General features: G+C 40.6%; 2 protein-coding genes across 5 annotated transcripts in view; both read left to right on the top strand.

Moving 5' to 3' along the window:
- CHCHD7 (coiled-coil-helix-coiled-coil-helix domain containing 7) overlaps positions 1–20252 on the top strand; it is a 1019570-nt gene that overhangs the window by 18729 nt on the left and 980589 nt on the right. The gene's annotated exons all lie outside the window — the stretch shown is intronic.
- The window catches only part of XKR4 (XK related 4), a 429208-nt gene that overhangs the window by 117036 nt on the left and 291920 nt on the right, over positions 1–20252 (top strand). The gene's annotated exons all lie outside the window — the stretch shown is intronic.

Raw genomic sequence — 20252 nt, 5'->3', positions numbered from 1 at the left:
GTAGATGTAGGGTACTATGTCTTTAGTGCAACATCATGAGGTTGAATTGGCTCCAGTCACTGCTCAGATTCCCAGAAAAGAGCATCTGACTGGCTGCTCTTTATTTTATGGCCCTCTCTTGTCCAGGAGAGGAAAGAGCACCTGACTGAGGTCAAGACTGCAAGTATGGGGAGGCAAAGTTAGGTTCTCAAAGAAAAACTGTGATGCCATCAGCACAGGTAAGGCTGGACAGGCAGAACCAGTGGATGTCAACTACGTATGTCTTTATGTCTGTCATTCTTGCAAGAGTTGAAATGATAGCCAGGGTCTGATGTTGGCATAACTGAGATAAGATTTCTTAGCCTTCTAACCCTTCACTTCTCCAGATCTATAGATGCCTCCCATGGGAGACCTCTCTTGTACTCTGGTTTTGTATTAGAATTATTCTGAATCTATTTATACAAAAAGTATGTAATATACTGTTTTGTATTCAGTAATATATGGGACACTGTGGAAACTTACAAGATAAAAATGTGACATTGTACCCTACTCCAGTTTACAGTTCAAATGGAGTTCAGACATTTGACACTTTAAGAAAGTGATATAGAATAGGATTGTATCAAAATTGATAAAGTAAATAATTGCATTTCTTTCATTCTGCATTTCTAGAAAGTAGCTAAAATTTTTCCAATGCATTTCTAGAAAGTAGTTGAAATTCCTCTAAACGTTTGGAGTAGAATGAAAAATATGATTGTTCACCTTCACTGTAAACATCCTTAAACAACTGCTTGAGTTGTTAGTTGATTTAATATAGGGATAAAATAATTAAAAATGTTTAGAGTGAAGGCTAGATTTTTGTCATGGGTACTTAAGCAGACAGATACTGTTACCTTTCGCTGGAGGGCAACAGATTTTTGGGGCTGAAGAGAGATAGTTGGGTTTTGGACATGATAAGATTAAGCTGTGTGATTCTTCACCAAACTTCTCTTTATTTTTTCTGCTAATGAGCGAAAGAATAGACTTGCTCACTAGCAGAAAAGGAAAGGAATCGGAGGAGAGAAAGACAACTCTAAAATAAATTACTGAACTTGCAGAAAAATATTATTTAAACCTATGTGTTTTACATTTAGTGAGATGGAAAGAACATAGCATAACTAAATGTGCATAAATATATACATCTGCTTTTTCTACATTTTCTTTTTCCCTCCTCTCTCCTTCTTCATTTTTGCCTCCTTCCTCTAAGAATTCTATCCTCTTATTCTGTCAGGTACTGATTATCCTATTTCTTTTTATTTCATACTGGTTCTCATTTGCCAGAGATATTAAATTTCTACCTTTTAAAATTAGTTCCCATTAATTGAGTCCAATTTAGCAAATCTTGGAATTAAGAATATGGATAATTGTCAAAGAATATAGATAATTGCAGTTGTGTCTTGAAAGGAAGTTTACCCTTCATTGAAGCAATTCTAGAATCTGCAAATGGATATATTAAGATAGAAAATTAAATGATGTTTGGCTCTCATGTAGTCTACAGAACAGACTCGATGATTTTGTCATATGACTTAGTTCACTCTCAACTCTGTCATTTACTTTTAATTATTCTTGACTCTCTACAATTGATTTAACCTATAAACTCTTTTAAAAATAGCACTTCCAAAAGTGGGCTCCATGGAATGTTAGTTTCATGAGAATTTAATGTTCAATATTGCGGGATAAAAAAGGATAGCCTAATGAAGTACTGGGTTAAACAAATTTGGCAAATTTCATTTCCCAAGTGCATTGAGGGTCACTGAGAGATGTATTATGTAAAATTTCCTAAACTCATTTAACTATACATTATTTTTTCCTACAAAGAATCCTAAATGTTTATTATCCTATGGTAAACATTTTGGAAAATGCTAGATTATATTATCTAAATGTTGCTTTATGGCATTTCTTGTTCTATGGAAACATTGGTTTCAAATAATGGCATTTGCTGTATGTGATTTCAGAAGCACTGAAGGGGTTAAAGGACCTTAAAAGTAAGAATTAGGTATTTTCTGTTACTAATTAATGAATGATACATATGTCGATTTGGGTATATGGCATTGTGAATTAAGTAAAATAATTTTAAAGCTTATTAGTACATTATAACTACTTAGAATAAAACATAATATAAAACTTACATTCCCTGTGCTTTCCTTAAGCTATTCAAGTAAAAACCTGTGTCTCATTTCGTATTTATGCAACATAATGTCACACAGTGTGACTATGCATATTCCCCATTTTACAAACTTGCCTGACTCTTTTACTTCTTCATTTGGCTATTTTTAATTTTGGTAGGATATAATGTTTCAATTCACAATGTACACTTTTAAAAGATGAGGACTAACTCTATAGGATAAACAGTTACTTACAGATAAATATATGCATTGTATAACACAATTGTAACATTTAGAAATTATACTTTAGGTGGGCTAGATTATATAAAGAGTTAATATTGGTGTTCTTTGCCTATTAGCCATTTTGCATTGCCCACAGTCTAAATGGGCTGTATAATAGGATCATTGCTATCATTGACCCCATCATGGTGCTCAGTGATCAGTGGTCCTATTAATGACATTCTATGCCTGGAAACATCTATGGAACCCTTCTCCTCCTATGGAGACAGATGGTGGATTTAACAGTGACCCACAAGGCCAGCCTAGTCGTCTGTTTTCATTTTGGTCATAATTCATCCAGAGCCAGATGCAGAACTATGCATGAAACCATCACATTCTTAGTGAATGCCCACATGAACATATGCACATCAAGTTTGTCTGAATGCAATGAGTGGTTGTTTTGAATAAAATGACATTGCCCTGCATGGTGCTGATGATTGTTTCCTAGAGAATTTTAGAGACAGGCGCCAACCAGTAAGTGAAACTAGGTACTCCACATAAAATGTATTATTATAATGTGTCAAGTGTTTTAGTTTGTTTGCTTTTGTTGAGTAGGGAAGTTTGTTTTGTTTTATAAGAAGTGAAGAGTATAAGAGACATTTGGTGACCAGATTTGGCCAGGACCATGAAGGCCAAAGTTTTAGGTCCCTTGCCTCTGTCTGGCCCAGACAACACCATCCATGACCAGGGTGCCCACTTTGCATCCACAGCGAATGTGGTCCACATGAATGTCTGGGCCAAAACGATCGATGAGTCAGCATTTAAAAAGAAAAAAATCCTTCAAAATGTAACCAAGAACATCAAAGTCCATACCCTGATGAGCTAGGTCAATCATACCTTTAAATACAAAGATTAGCAAAATAGAATTTATTTGAGGATTCATGAAAGGAGACAGGAAATGCCAGAAATGTGGTTTAATGAACTTCGGAATGAAAGCAAGAGTATAAATCTTTTCTCAGGTCTATAATTGTGTGCATTAATTCATGGAGAAGAGAAAATGCACTCCCAGTAGGCGATTGAACATATAAGTTAGGCTGAAGGAGAAACTTTGCTACATGGTAAAGGAGGGCTTTCACACGGCCTGTGACCTGTGACATGATTGCTGACTCAGAGAATGAAGCATTTTTACACTGAATGTCCAGGAGAATGGTGGTGGGGCTGGAGGTAGGGACAAGATGTATGCATCCTATTAAGTGAAAAAATCTATCTTCCCGACCCATTTTTTTAGAAATCCCTCCGAGATTCCTCCTTCCTCCTTAGAACTCCTGAAGTCCGACAAGCCATCCAGTGTGACCTGTCCTGCTTCCTAAACACTTCCCAACTCTGCCTTTCCTCCTCATCCCCACTGTCACTAAACTAGTTCATGCCCTCATCGTTCTTGCCCGGACTGCTGAAATCACCTTCTAACAGATCTTACCCTCCCACCTTCCTTTAATACCCCTTGTTTGAAGAATCTTACCACTGACAGTAGAGTATCTTCCTCAAACATGAGTCTGATCCCATTATCCTATTACCCAGGAGCCTCTGCCAGCTATCCATCACTGTTGAGAAGAAAGTCAGGAGACTGAACAAAACCTACGAGGACCTTGATCAGCTTGCCCTTCCTATATGGCTGCTTCCTAAAATGCACCCACACGCCCGACTCACTCTTACTTACCTGTGTATTCCCAGACATACTCTCATTCAAGAAGTCCTCTGGAACACCGCAACACCATCCCCCACCCCATTGTGTGTGGTGGCAGCCCCCACCTTCTGCCAGTGCACGCTGAGCATAGAGTCCTCGTGGCGTTTAGCACATGCCAGTGTGGCTGTTGGTTTTCTCATCTATGTTGTTCCCTACCCTATGAGCAAGGCAGGCCTCAACTAATTATAGATGTTGTTATCATAGCTGAAAGATGTGATGATCCCTCTACACTGTGCACAAAGACTTGAAAATCTTTACTTAGTCAACAGATACAATTCCCAGATCATGGTTTCATTCTATAAAGAACCACTGAGGGACCAAGGCAGGCCCAAGACTGAGCACCGGTGGTACTAACACTTGCTCACTACCCTCCCAATGACATTGCTTGGTAAGAGTTGCCATTCGTTTCTCAGATGAGGAGGAAGAGGTGCTCATCCAGCCAGAGGTTGAGTCAGTGTACCAATCAGGTGTGTCTGAGTCCAAGGCCAGGCGCTCTCCACTTCCATTCAAAGATAGTCACTGTCTCTTCCTTAAAATGTGGGAGTAAAATTAATTGCTTGAACTAATAAACCTTGAGAGGGCCCTGGCTGACCTGCCTGACTCTTGAAAGGGTCCTAGCTGAGCTGCCTGACTCATGGTTACAGCGGGACAGTTGGGTGGCACTTCTGCAGAGACAGCCTGAGACCAGGTGGGGACGACAGAAGAAAGGGGTGCAAGTGCTGAGACCACAGATCTGCGACAGCCACCCCTGTGTGAGTGGGACATTCAGTGCAGCCCAGGGACTCCTCCCTACTGTGGACATGATCAGGAATGTGCAGCTCAGGCTGTTCTGTGAATCCACAGCTTTTGTTGGTTCTCTGTATGCCACACAATGTTATTACTGTTTTTTTTTTTTTTTTTTTTTTTTGAGATGGAGTCTTGCTGTGTCACCCAGGACAGTGTGCAGTGGTGTGATCTCGGCTCACTGCAACCTCTGCCTCACGGGTTCAAGCAATTCTCCTGCCACAGCCTCCCGAGTAGCTGGGATTATAGGCATGCACCACCACTCCCAGCTAATTTTTGTATTTTTAGTAGAGACATGGTTTCATCGTGTTCGCCAGGCTGGTCTCGAACTCCTGACCTCAGGTGATCTGCCCACCTCGGCCTCACAAAGTGCTGGGATTACAGGCATGAGCCACTGCACCCGGCCATGTCATTACTGTTTTTAGCAGAGCTGCCATTTGGGAACTGAGATCATCACAATAGAGACAGAAGGCATGCATAGCTTTCATGCATTTCACAATGCAATCCTTAAGTACAATTTGCTAAACATATTAGATAACAAAAAGAACGACTTAATAAAAAATAACTACTGTTCATCTAAAGAGGATGAATCTATAAGAAATCATTTTTAAGGAAAGTCAAATTTTAACCTAGTATCATTTAAGAATGTCTTTATTTATTATGCATTATTTATTTGACTTATTACAAGTTCTCATTCTCAGAAGCCTTAGGCACATATGTGAAGAATAAATGGAATAATTAAATCCAATAGTTAAAATCACCACAAAGAAAAAAAAATCAATGTAATGTTACTATTTGCAATTTAATTGAAGAAATCACTTAAAACATGTAACAATATAAGGAATTTAATAAGACCTTCACCTGCTTCTATAAAACCAGGAGGCAATCTGCTGCTGGCCTCCTCCTATTCTTCTTTATGTAGTAGTGCCATGTCTATATTCCTCATAGCTCACCACGGTTGTAATTACTTTGTTTTCATTTTGCATGGTTCATTAAATATGTGTTGAAATGTATGTATATGTGTGTATGTACACACACACACACATACACACACACACACACATTCTCTCTTCCATTTCTGTCTCTAAAATGTGATTCTGGATTAGGGGATTTATTAAAAGAAAAGCCTCTGAACAACCCAGACCATGGGGTTCCCTTCCATTCAGCTGATGTTTTTCTAAAGAACTGGAAAAACAAACAAACAAAACCGAACACAAAACAACAACAAAACACCTTTGCAAAGGGAGCTGCTGTCCCTGACTGGAGCATGTTGTCATATATCTGTGACCAGGTTCCCAAACCCAGCCTACCTGCTCTAGCAGGCTTCTGATGGGGCTGCTTAAATCCATCCTGTCTGTAACGCAGGCAGCCGCGGAGCCTGACCACTCTCTGAAAGGGGCCGGCTGACAGCACTAGCTGTCCACCCTGTGTTGATTTCCGCACAGCACCTCTGACCAATGCTCCTGGACAGGACCAGAGGCTGTGGAGCAAAAGAGGATAGTGAAGGAAAGAGACAGCTGGGAGACACAGAGATGACGCAGTTGAGGCACAGGCCTCAGCTGGCACTGCCTTCCCAGAAACCTGATTGTCTCCTTCAGAGCACAGGAAGTGCTCCATGGACAGTTGCATGGCTGGCTGGATGGAGGATGAATAGTGCATGGGTGGATATAGTTAAGAAAGGAAGGAATTGGACATTATTTATTTCATGTAAAAACTTCCGATTCCTCCTGAGTTTCTCCACTTCACTTGTCTCCTTCACTGTCTGCTTCCTTCCCTTCTGTCAAGGATGTATTACAGTCTCCAGTCCTTGGTGCCTTGTGTGTCTCTCTTCTTGCATCTACTACATTTATGTGGGTTTTCCCATAGGATCACCTTGCCCCCCCCTACAGAAGCTTGGTCTTGCATTGCCAGCTCCAGCTGGACATTCTCACTTATGCATCTACCATATCCTCAAAGCCAGTGTAACTATTGTTAATTAGCTTTTTTTTTTTTTTTTCTAATTCCTTCTCCAGATTTTCCTGGTGCCTGTGTAACTCATGCCTCTTTTGGGCACCTGGCTCGAGGCCTTGGCATCGTCTTTGCTCTGCTCATCCGTTGCCTGGTGTCCTTTGTTGCGGGCCTTCCTGCCATTTCTCTCATTCTATGTGGGTTGTGTTGTAATCATTTTCTAAGCACGCTTCCTGACTCCATTTTCTTCCCACTAAAGTTGATACTATCCACTAAAGAACAATTAATTTTCTCAAATTACTTCTCTGTTCATGTTACTCCCTGATTTAAAAATCTCCAGTGACTTGTTATGGCTTAAGGCAGTGGTTTCCGAGAATGTTAGATATGATAGAGCAGTAAATAAAACAATTAGAAAAAAAAAATCAAAAGTAGAAAAAACTAGGGAGGGGAATCACTTTTATTTCTCCTACTATAGACATCTTTTCAATTACAATCTATGGTAGCAATGATTACGTTTAGAAAGAGACCCTTTTTTTTTTTTTTGGAGGCAGGGTTTCTCTCCCATCATCCAGCCTAGAGTGCAGTGGTGCATGCCCAGCTCACTACAACCTCTGCCTCCCAGGCACAAGCAATCCTCCCGCCTCAGCCTCCCTAGTAGCTGGGACTATGGCATGTGCCACTATGTCTGGCTAATTTTCATATTTTTAGTAGGGACAGGGTTTCACCATGTTGGCCAGGCTGGTCTCGAACTCCTGTCCTCAAGTTATCCACCTACCTCGGCCTCCCAAAGTGCTGGGATTACAGACATGAGCCACCATGCCCAGCTGGATGAGACATTACATTCTAATCTTAAAAAGTAGGAATGACAATCTCATAATAGAGGAAAAACTAGAAATAATAGAATAATAACTGGAAATAATGCTTTTATGAAAAGCTCAAACCACTGGTCACCTTCATCTCCTTGTTCTGGTTCCTTGGCTGGTGACAATGTCTCTGCCAAGCCACTGGTGCTTGGAGCAGGAGAGAGCTTGAACAAGAACTCACGGTCCTTTCATCCGTCCATCCTTCCACACTCATCTCTCCTCCTGCCTTCAGCTGCTCAGTCTGATTGTGTCTGAGCTCTGGGGATTTTGCTTAAGAGGCATGTGACACATTGCCTGGTCTCTTTAGGCCTTGCCTTCCTGTTCTTTAAAGTGAAGAGTTTGAAATTGATGATAATGAGGTTTCCTCCGTTGCTAAAGTCTGTATTCAAATTGATTGATTTGTTTACCTAATTGAAGGTGGTATCTATATATGCACTTAAATCTAGCTTTCTGTCTCATAAACTCAAAATTAAAATATTGAGGCTTATAGGCAAGCATTTATCATCTGAATATGAGGAATGAACTGAAGTATGCAGTTGAAACCTTTCTTTATTTACATGCAGTTAGCTTGACATCAGGGAAGACCCTGGGTAAAGCAGGACAAAATGATGAAAATATTCATTTCATATATATTGTTTTAGTGTACATGTGTGGAGCATATTATAATAGAATATCTGCCCTTCCATTTCACTTAGCTATGAAGGAACCATTGGTTTAACATATATTGTTGTTTTTGCTTTTATCTTATTTTGATACGGGCTCTCACTCAGTTGCCCAGGCTGGGCAGTGATCATGGCTCACTGCTTGTTTTTATCCCCAGTCTGCCCCATCCTTCCCACACAACCAAGATGGGGTTCAAATTGAAGTAGCACAGACAAAAAAAGGGGAAAGGGATGATCAATCATATTTTTTTTCAAAGGAATTACCAGACTCGGGATGTTTAATCTTGGCAGATGGATGCAGTCTCATGAGTCTGTTTTGCAGATTTCCAGTGCTATGTGGGAAGAGCTACATAAAAAATAAATGCAGGGAAACATGGACACAGGGTCTAGAGTGGGGAATCTCTCCTGCAGAGTGGAAGTCCTTACAAATCCTGTAAACTCCACTCCAGTCTCTTAAATTTGAGAGATTCCCTGCACTGTGTACATGAAGAGCAGAAAGTTTAGAGAGCTTGAGATGCTTGGCTGTTATCTATTCCTGTGCACATTTCCCACCTGAGGGCCAATTAGCATCTCAGATTCATTTCGTTGTGACTGAGAGCTTCACAAACACTTCCTTGATATTGACATCACTATGAAACTGATAGATGGGCTCCTAAAAGAAAGACATGGATGGTTCAAAATGGAATCTCATCTCAATCTTGTCATTTTGACCACAGATCACATCTTGCCCCTCAGGAATCATTTTCTGTTGTGTTGTACATCCAAGTCCCCTGGCTCTTGTGGCCAAGGGGAGGGACTTCTGGACAGCTCTCTTCAAATAGTAAAGTGGAATTCTCACTTTTGGGGTGGGCAGGCAACTTGCCGGACATTAGTGATGCTTGACCAAGTGCCAGGAAGAGGCCATTAGCTGGGTGCACTGCTGGGAAGAGCCCATTAGCACCCAGCTGCCAGGCCACAGTTTGGAACTTGGAGCAAGCTATGTAGTCACAGCTTAGAAATTGTGATTCTCTTAGTATCCTGCAGATGGCTTGGAAAGCATGCAAAGATGAATCATACTCTATAATCATTTTGATACTTTTTCCCCAAGACATCAAAAAGACAGAAGAAAAATTAAAATTGTGGTCAGTTTCCTAGACATTTTATATATTTGGGGCTGCTTTGGAAACATCAAATTTTTGAAATTTTTATGAACATACAAAGAATCACGTAGAACTTGAAAGGTGCCTGAATTTTTCCCATAATAGCATTTCGTTAAATGCAAAACCCATTTTTCAAAACTTACTCATGAGCTAAATAAAAAAATAACAATAATCATGTATCAAACTCTCAGAATGATTTTCCTCCCTATTCTTAAGAGAGCATCTGTCTTGCCCTCCAAGTCTTAGGTTTTCCCACATTTCCAATGAGGAGATCAGGGACCAACCAGGGTGTGTTTATGAGCTCTCTGCAGCCTGGCCCACCTTCATCATATAATTCTTTCTGCTGTGCATTTTGGTCTCTTCCACTCTCTCTGTTCTGGCTCTGTGTGACCCTCGTTCTCTTAATAGCCCACTCTGTTCCTGCCTCCTTTGTAAGCTATGAAGCTATGTTAATTTATGTCTTTGCTGCCCACTGTAAGCGGGCATGGACTGGAATGAAGGATGTTGAATCTGCGTGGGAGGAAGTAGGTATCTGGAGGGCTGGATAACTGGTTTGAGGTCACTTTACACTCTGTGTTTTGATCCAGAAAACTGATTGTAAATTAAAGTCACTCAATTGAAAGGGGGAATTCATTATCAGGACACAGAGCTGCCTCACAGAAATCCAGGGAAACTATAACACCTGACTTCAGAAAGGGAGGAACTGGAGCATTTTTGTTGATCTCTGCAGCAATAATTCAGAGCTTCACCCCAGTTTTCTACAATGAATAAAATTTATCTATACTCCTCATGTCTTCTGGTTTTGTCCTTTGTCCTTTTACTAACTTAGTCTCTCATCTCATTCTAAATTCCTACTGGGGCCATCTGATCCTTTTTTATTTTTTTATTTTTTTACCAGGTCAAAGTTATAGTCAGGCCAGGGATAGCTACCTTGCAGGTCAGGGGACAGCACTTGGTCCCATCACCTGTGCCAGGAGAAGGGCATGGCCTCATGCCTGCACAGGCTTGCAAAGGAAGTGGGTTCTTTGCAAAGGTGTGGACATGCCAGGCACGCAGAGCATGTCTTATCACATGGCCAAGAGCCATGAGGCCTGCCACACTGAGGTGGACCTGATCGTTCAGTCACACTGCATATTTGTCATGGGGGGTGGGGATACCCCGAAAGTATGCAAATGCCTGAACTGTGATTTTAAGAAAAATACAAAATCATGAAGTCTGACATTTTCAGGAACTTTTCCCACATTTCTTTTAGCCTCTCATCTCCTTAACCCATTGAAATACCTTCCTTTAATATTGGATTAAGAAAATGAAGCAAGCACATACCTGTTGCTAACACACTGAATAAAGCACGAAAAAAAGCAGAAGCAGAAGATTGTATTTCAGAGATTGTGATTATTATATTTATGGACTTAGAGATGAAAGATAATAAAAATAGTCCTAAATAGGAACCCCAGAATACATGTGTCAGAGCCAGAAGGAGCTCATGGGTCAGAACCAAAGCCAATACCATTATCAATTCCCTGAAGTCCGAATTAATAGCACACAGGATTTAGGAAACTGTGGTCAAGATAGATATTAGCAAAATGTGATTCATGTGGACCAGGGAGACAGAAGCCTTTATTACCCACAGAGATGCAGCTTTCAATTTCACACTGCTGTAATTTTAACAGCCTGGAGCTGCTCAGACCTGAAAATACTGCCAGCCTTATACCTACCCTATAGATTTGGATATTCTCCTCCAAAAAGAAATTGTTCCTTTTTTATTTAAAGTAGTACAAAATCAGATTTTTGCAAAAATACATTGTTTTCCATCCTTGTTCTTTTATGGTTACCTTGAACATACTTTTCACTAAAAATAAACTTGAATTTTGAACTAAAATTGTTAATAGAAATAGAAAATGCATCGCTTTTTAGATCACCCCAAAGTATCTTTGGGGGCCAAGTCTGAAGACTGCTTCTGAATTTAAATGTCTCCTTTCTAAAGTAGACATTACTAAATGTCTCATACTGAAATCACTCTACATTACACCTCTCACAAAACCTTATTACTTCCAAATTCAAACTCTTGTTAAAATTTGCATCACTCCAGTAGTTTTATATCAGTAGGAACACTGGCAATGTTGAGTGATTTTAAGGTAATTGAAGCATATTTATTTTAACAGGCATTGTAATCTGGCAGGCAGTGAGGCAAACACGGGAATATTGTAGCAAATAGGGATACTGAATGGCTCATCATCAAGAATACAATGATCAAATGCATTAAAGACACACAGTGAAAACCAGGTGTGAGGCTCTAGGGAAGCCTCTCAGGACATAGCGCAGACCCCTGTGGCCGTGGAGGCTTCAGAGCAGGGTGACCAGGAACATGGGCTCTGCATCCAGGCTCCTTGGCCCTGCCTTTAATACCTGTGTGTCCATGGGCAAGGACCTCAGCTGCTATACTAGTTACCTGTGGCTGCCATAACAAATTATACAAACTGGGTGGCTTGAAACAATAACGACTTATTCTTTCACAGCTCAGGAGGCCAGAAGTCTCAAATGAAGGATTGGCAGGGTTGGTTGCTGAGGCCTCTGAGGGAGAATCTGTTCCATGCTTTGCCTCTGAGGGAGAATCTGTTCCACCTTCTGAGGCTGCTGGCAGTCCTTGGCACTCCATGGCATCACCCAGTCTCTGTCTCCATCCTCACATGGCCTTCTCCTCTGTACCTGTGTTCTCTCCTCTTCGAATAATGACACTGGCCATTGGATTTAGGGCCCACCCTAATCCAGTGTGATCTCAGCTTCATCCTCACATTAATTACATCAGCAAAGATGCTATTTTCAAATAAGGTTACATTCTAAGGTTCCTGGTGGACCTGAATTTTGAGAGGATCACGACTCAAACCACTACAGTTGCCTCAACTGTAAAATATGGATACAAAAAATATCTGCCTCATAGGTTGTTGAAATGTATCACTTAATGAAAATAAAGTGCCTAGAACAGTATTTGGTATGTTGTAAGCAGTGTATGTGTTTTAACTATTAATTGTATTAGTAAGTTAAAAAATCACACCACATAAATATGTTTGTTTTTATCTGGCAAAGAATCATTTGCAGATATGTTTATAAGAACATTACCTTTCCCCACCACACCAACTATCTCCCTACTTTCCCTCCTTGACCTACAAACTGTCCATGTTTAACAAAAAAGAGAGTTCGGACCTGAAGGCAAAGCTTGGCACAAAGTGACGCTGCAGCAATAGAAAGGAAAATGTAAGCCAAACCAGTACCCAGCCTGATCCTGGGTGATAGAGGACAGAGAATCTGTCAAAAAAGCACATGACTGCTGGGTGCCAAGTTACAAATTGGCAAGCTTTGTTGGGCCTACATAACCAACTCACTTTAATTAAATTGCCTCTGATTGAGCTTTGGGCCATGATTTTTCATACTGAGTTTGGCTCTGTGGTGAGCCAGCTCAGGCCTCTCTGCATTAAATTGTTCAGAGGTGTCTTTATCTGACCATATTTAGAACCCCAAAGCTTGCCTTGTTCCAGGCTTGCTTGGCTGGTGTAGTCATCACACCTGGTTTGCACTGATCCTAAAGTGTAGCATGTCCCCAACCTACAGGCGCAGGGTGGCCCTTGCAGGACACAGTGAGTCAGGGCAGGTGGAGAAAAAACAAACACCAATATGGAACTAATGAGGTTCAGGTGGGAGCCAAGGAAGCCCAGATCCTGGCAAAACAAAGAGAGGTGAGCGATGCTTTGCTGCCTTTTCTCTTCTTACCTTTGAATGGAAAATGGTATTAAAGACAGAGGCCTCACGAGGCTGCATACAGCCCAGTCCTGGCCTGAATCTCCAGTGGTTCCTGGCCTTGTACCTCCTGGTCTGCATGAAGGAGCATTTCATACCTCAGAGATAATCGATTCAACCTGACTCCAATGCAATCCAGGTGAGGCTGAGACCTTTCCAAATGCAGGTGTGAAGGGAATCACCTGTGCCTGCTTCCCAGAGGAAAAACAGTCAAGAAGCTGGCACACAGAGCTGTCCTTGGTGGACTCCCTGCTATCAAATGCTGCATGACCAATAAACCTCGCCCTGAAGCCATGGGTAACCAGACCTGATTGGCTAAAATCAATTCAGCCCCTGATAGACCTCTGTCATCACACCTGTCCCAGTCTGGCCCTCTGCGTCTCTCGCCCCAGCTCCTCCCCATTTCCTGGGCAACAGGCCCTTTTCTCCTGTTTCTCTTTGAATGTGTCTTCCCCAGTCTCACCTGGAATATTGCTCTTTGTCTTTTGAGAAGCCAGGCCAGGTTTTCATGCCTTGGAGAGGGAGCGAGGTAAAGGGCTGGAGGGAAACCAAGCTACTTTGACCCGCTTTGTCTGGACCCTCTCTCTCTCTCTTTCTGGTGTTTTTGGTCACTATTACTACCACCTTGTTTAATGATTACAGTCTTGAAAACCTCCTGGCAACCTGTCATCTATTTATTGTTGAAAAGTGGGAAATAAATTTCTTCCGTGTCTCCTCAGGTTGTGCTTCTTCTTCAAGGTCTAGTTCAATTGTTCCTCTGATTTGAAGTCTCCTTCCACTCTCTAGGGCAGAGGTAGTTTTAGTTTCCTCCTCTGAGTCTGCACAACTTTATAGAAAACTTTGTGATCATATATCACTCTCCTTCATGGAGCTGAATTCCTTAGGGAGGTGAGGGGATGCAACAGAGAATACAGTTGAGCTTTAAAAAACATGAGGGTTAGGGGCATCAACCCCCCACAAAATCAAAAATTCACATGTATCATTCGCTTCCCCCAAAACTTAAATAGCTTACTGTTGATTTGAAGTGTTACCGATAACATAAACAGTGGATTAACATGTAATTTGTACATTGCATGTATTATATACTGTATTCTTACAATAAAGTTAGAGAAAAGATAATGTTTTTAAGAAAATCATACAGAAGAGAAAATATACCTGCTATTCATTGAGTGGAAGGGGATTATCATAAAGTTCTTCATGTTCATTATCTTATCCTGAGGAGGTAGAGGAAGAGGAGGGTTGGTCTTGTTGTCTCAGGGGTGGCAGATGCAGAAGAAATCCACATATAAGTTGACCCATGCAGTTCAAACACATGTTGTTCAAGGATTAACTTCTGTATATCTCCACCACTTTCACACCTTGATTATGAGCAGAGGGTCTAACATATAGTAGAAGAACTAATACAAGGACTAAAGGGGATGAACACTGTGTGATGCACATGATATTTGTTAATTGATTTTATCCTGATGTAGTATGTCAAAATCCATCAAGTATAAAAGAAATAATCATTTTATTTTCTGTTACTTCACCTGATTTACGACTGACTCCTTGTGCTTCCACACTGGTGGAAAATTAGCCTGTCACCATCTGTCTTCTGTCCTCCTCCTTCCCCAGGGGAGTGCCCATCTGAAGAGCTTAGGTAAGAAGAAAAGGAAGAGAGAAAGAAAGAGAGAGAGAGAGAGAGAAAGAAAAGGAAGGAAGGAAGGAAAAACGAAGGAAGGAAAGAAGGAAGAGAGGGAGGGAGGGAGAGAGGGAAGGAAGGAGGGAGGGAGGAAGGAAGGAAGGGAGAGAGGGAAGGAAAGAAAAAAGAAAAGAAACAAAAGTCTTGGTCACACATTTCCTCTGAGACAGTGATATAAAAAAATACGATTTGCAGCTGAAAATGAGAATTAATTTGTAGGCAAAGCAACCCCAAAGTACAATAGCATAAATAGAGATTTATCTCTCTCTCTCTTTCTCTCATAAAACAATCCAAAAGTAGATAGGCCATCCAGCCACATGTATAACTGTGCACCAAGAGGCCAATGATACCATTCTAAACATGCAGCTTTCATCTCTAGGCCTAAGGCTGCTGGTTTAGTTGCCCCATCTTCCAGCCAGGGAGAGGGAAGCAGAATTCAGGAAAAGCATGGCTAAGTGGAAGTGGATCATCATAAAGGTGTTCGTCCTCATCCTCTTGTTTGAGTAGGCTAAGGAGGAGGAAGGTTGGTCTTGCTGCCTCAGGTGGCAGAGGCAGAAGAAAATCCACATATATTTGACTTACATAGTTCAAACCCATGTTGTTTAAGGGTCACCTGTATATGCCAGGAAAGGTCAAAGCCTCTGACCTGGAGTTACACATACCCTAAACCTGATCTGCAGTTACACATACCATTTTTGCCCACTTCCGTGTGCCCTCATCTAAATATGGCCACACCTAGCTGCGAGAGAGACTGGGGTGTAGGGACAGGAGCCAGCCACCAACTGCACAGCAAAAACCCAAGAGGAAGTGCAGTTCTATTATTAAAAGGAGAAGGAGAGAATTAAAACTGGGTCCCAGTCAGCAGTCTGCCACATACAGAGAAAAATTAAAACAACATAAATTAAAATCTCAAATTGCATCCATCCATGTTAGCAACAAAGTGATGCTTATTTCATTTTAATAAGTGAGATTCAGAAACATGAATAATTTATCTAGGTTCATATAGGTAGTAAATAAGTAAATGATAGAGTTACAACTCAATTCTCTATCTGTCTGACTTTGAAACCTATACATTTCCCTAAACTCCACTAGTTATTAACTTAACACATTTTATTCACACATGAGCGAATAAAATTTAAGATCATCTTTCCATTTCCCTGGTTAACTGGCAGGTTTTATTTTTTCATATTAACCCATATAAAAAATGTAATAATTTGGGCTCTGTTTTAACATCCCTTGTTCTCCACAATGATTTAATTTATTGTTGCAGTGATGTTTGAGATATCAATAAATTCTTAGGAAATTGGAGCCTGGAAAACACTATTAGCTTCACCGCTCTGTGTTAGGTAGAGATGTCATGAATTTGTGTCACTTTATACATGAAGTATCTTGTTGTTTGGTCACGGGTGATAGCTCAAATTGTGTTCAGATAGAAAAGGAAGGCAACAGATCAATATCAATAAAGCCTGTGCTCGACCATATGATACTTTTTTATATGCAAAAGACATACTGCCTGCAGCCCAGAGCAATTTAGAAATGCCTGTTGCTCACTGAAAACCAAGTAGCATCTTTGCACTGACTTTTAAGCTCTGGAGAATAGGAACATGTCTTTGTCTGGATAACTTACTGCACTACCTTTGGTCTCTGTGCCACTCTCCTCCTGCTGCCCCACCTGGCTTCTGTTGAATTCATTGTGTTCCTCTTTCCCCCTCAGCCTTTCTATGTAGACGTTCTTCTAATATTCTGCCCTGTAACTGTTCTCATCTGGGGTGTTCCCTTTCACTTTCATTTCTTCAATAATTTGGAAAAATAACCAAGTTTATGCATCTGGTCATGACCCTTCCTGGCATATTATAATCATCTCTTGACATCTCTTCTTCAATTATTCAACCCAAATTCCCATTCCATCCCGCAGCTTTCAAAAGTGACCTCCTACACACCAGTTGCATGGTAGTTGACACTTCAAGGCAGCTCTTGAGAAGGAGAACTCTTGCAAAACATTTCCCCAAAGTGCTTCTTATTCACACTGGACCTAATGCTCTCTCCCCAGACCTCAGCACCCTCTGCTACCACCAGGCTGAACTAAGTACCCTGCTTCTGTGAGTGTGTGTGTCTTGTCTATACTTCTATCATTGAACCTAGTGTATCTCACTGTGTGCCTGTTTCTGTCTACCTGCTAAACTGTTAAGATTTTTTAATGCAGGGGTCATGTTCTTGTCCCCAGCATCTGGCACAGTACATGAAACATAGTTGATGTGCAGGCAGCTTTGAACTGAATTAATCATATCCTTTTCTAACAATGAATTCTCACAAGTCATCTAATAAGAATACATTCATGAAATGCACCAAATAGTAAAAGGATATATGTATTTTGTATTTATTTTTTAAAATATAAAAACACAGATCAAATACATAAGAAGCTAAATGAAAGATATTAGACATCAAAGCTAACATTCAAGTACTAAACAACCTCTATGTTCTAAGATATGTAGTCTATGCCTTTTTAAAAACATATATTTACAGACATAATGCTGAAGGACTTTGTCACTTATATTGATGAATTATGGGACAGTTTAGCATCCGAAGGAGTATCTGAACCTGACATGGCAGAGAGATAGGAAAATCTCAAAAGCCAGAGAGAACATGATCAAGTGGAATGGGAGATTAAAACTTTAGTTGTCCAGGAATCATTTGAGCCTCATTATCCTACAGAGGACAATAAAGAAAATAAACCCTTATTTTCCCCACAAGGAGCATGAGCCTATGAGGAATATTAGTAGATTCCAGGGCACACAGGCAAGGGAATAGCCTCACATCTCTGGAAGCCCATAGCTAAAAAAAAGAGAGAGAAAGGGCTTTTCATAAGCAAATTATCATTTCACAGGATAATACAATCACTTTATGGCCATGACATTTTCCAAGATTCACGTGATCAGAAATGAAGAAATGATTGAGTTGCCCATGGTGAGGAAAGCAACTCCAATTTGAGAGAATGTCCTTATTTCCATTGTTCTACTCTGGTTTGTAAGAAAGGTAAGGCATTCTGGAAACCATCTGAAGAGGACTACTTGGCCCTGTCTTATAACAGATGACTTCACATGTTAATCAGACTGAGTCTTCAGCCAGCAGGGCCAAGCGGCCCATCTATTTTAAGAATAAAGGCTTCAAACTTTCTGTGCTCGCATCTACTGTAAAAAAAGAAATTTTCAAAACTAGTGTATTTGACTTTGCTTAACCTCAGACAATCTGAGTGCGCAGTAGATTTTTTATTCTTAGCCCATCGTGTTTTTGTTATTGAAACTTTCAACCCACACATTCATGAACTCGGTCATTTATTCTTTCAACAATAATTTATTGAGCAACTTGTATATTCCTGTTCTCTTCCCTCATATATCCCTGTCCTCATGGCAACTTACCTCTCAGGCCCTTCTTGCCTAGGAGTCCAGTGAGTCCTGACACACACTCAGTGACTGTTTTTTCTGCCCTACAGCAACCTTTGTGGTCATGGCATTGCAGCTGTTCTCACTTCTCTTGAAGTTGCAGGAGCATTTTAATCATTAAAGTGAATAAGAGTTATTTTTAAGCCCTGAAAAACTAGGCTTTCTCTGTCTTCACTGCAGTCCGTCAGCCCAGGAACATGACCAGTCCCTGGGGTACTGGCCTAGGGACTCCTGGGACAGCAGTAAGCGATGCAAGGAGCCTTCAGTGTACCTGGCACTGATATGTAGGTTGTTTCCTGCCTAAAGGAGGATTTCTGGCCTTCTGATAAGCCAACTTTGGCTTCATACCCTTTTCTTCCCAAATTTCAATATTAGAATTTCAGGGTTTCCATCATTCCCCTAGGTCTCCTTCATTATTTCTCACATATGGCTTAAGGAATGTGATGTGAATACCCTTCCTTCCTGCCTACCTTGATGTTTCAGATTTCCAGAGGTGGATTTTAATCTGATGAGATAATGTTCATAAAGTACTTAAGATCTAACAGGTAGTAGATACTCAATGAATGATATCTATTAGAGCTAGTCTATAATAATGATGACAAGTGTACAGATTAAACTCTGCACATAAACCTAGCTCTGTGTAGCCACAGCAACATGATAATAATAATAATAATAATGTTATGGCTATAGCTGTGTTTATAAATCTGTGCATGCTAAACTTTTAGTTATTATTTCTTCTTGAAATATAAATAATTTCAAAATAATAAACCCTTTTGTATTCTGAATGGTTTAAGTGCCAGAAGATTTTACCTATGAATGCAGCTTATATTCATTCATATATTCACTATTAAATAAATACTTGCCTCATTCCTGCTTTCCCTCAACTTAATCCCATCTGAATCTTTTCAGTCCCACATAAGGTTTCAAAAGCTTTATTCTTGTCCTGATTGGCATGTGTTTCTTCAGAGACACCACTTGGGAGTGGAAATCAACACCAGCACCTTCTTGGCATTCTTCTCTCCTGACAGTGTAATATAAGGTTATGAGTACAAAGGGTCTGGTGGGAACCTGTCTACAGCAGCCTTGTCTCAGCTCCATCCCTGCCACATCAGCGTTTATCATCTTCCTGAGTCTCTGAGGGAGACAGACTGGAACTCAGGATTCGGATCACCTGTGACAAAGGAAATGAGAGGGGGTAACAAGGCACTTCAAGAAAGAAGCGTAGACATTCTGAATCACTTTGTTCAAAATTGGATATAGAGTGAAAACAGTATTTTAAAATGTTTGCTAATAATCAAGGAAGTGCAAACAGAATAATTGATGAGATGCCATTATCACTTTCAAAATAGCATCGATTGAAAAAATAAGCACTCAGAAGGTTGGTGAGTGGGCAAGAGAAGGGACGTGTGCCCACCCCGCAGCGGGATGTTAAGTTTGCCTGTGGCTGTAGAAGACAGTTGGCAGGGAGCCGCGGGGGAAGCATGTGTGCAGAGCTACGTCTTGGATCTGGTTTGAGGGCATTACCGGAGATGTGTCCAGAGAGTTCTAGAGAGAGCTGTCTGTTACATGAGGGAAACTATGATGTGAAGTTTTTAAAAGTCCAAAAATAAGAAGTGGATCAGATAAATAATGGCACATCCGAGTCGTATAAACTATGAACTCACCAAAATCATATTTAATAAAACTAATACCTGGGGGAAAAGCAACTTATAAGATAATAGGCACATTTTTGTTGTATTCTTTTTTTCACTATATTTAGTTTTTAGAGCAGTTTTGTGTTCACAGCAAAATTGAACAGCAAGTACAGAGATTTCCCGTATACCATCTATCCCTGCACATGCATGGCCTCCCCACTTATCAAC

The sequence above is a fragment of the Macaca thibetana genome, chromosome 8 (genome assembly GCF_024542745.1).
Source record: "Macaca thibetana thibetana isolate TM-01 chromosome 8, ASM2454274v1, whole genome shotgun sequence".
Taxonomy (NCBI): Eukaryota; Metazoa; Chordata; class Mammalia; order Primates; family Cercopithecidae; genus Macaca; species Macaca thibetana.
Note: the sequence above shows the minus strand (reverse complement) of the source record. Positions and strands in the feature narration are given on the sequence as shown.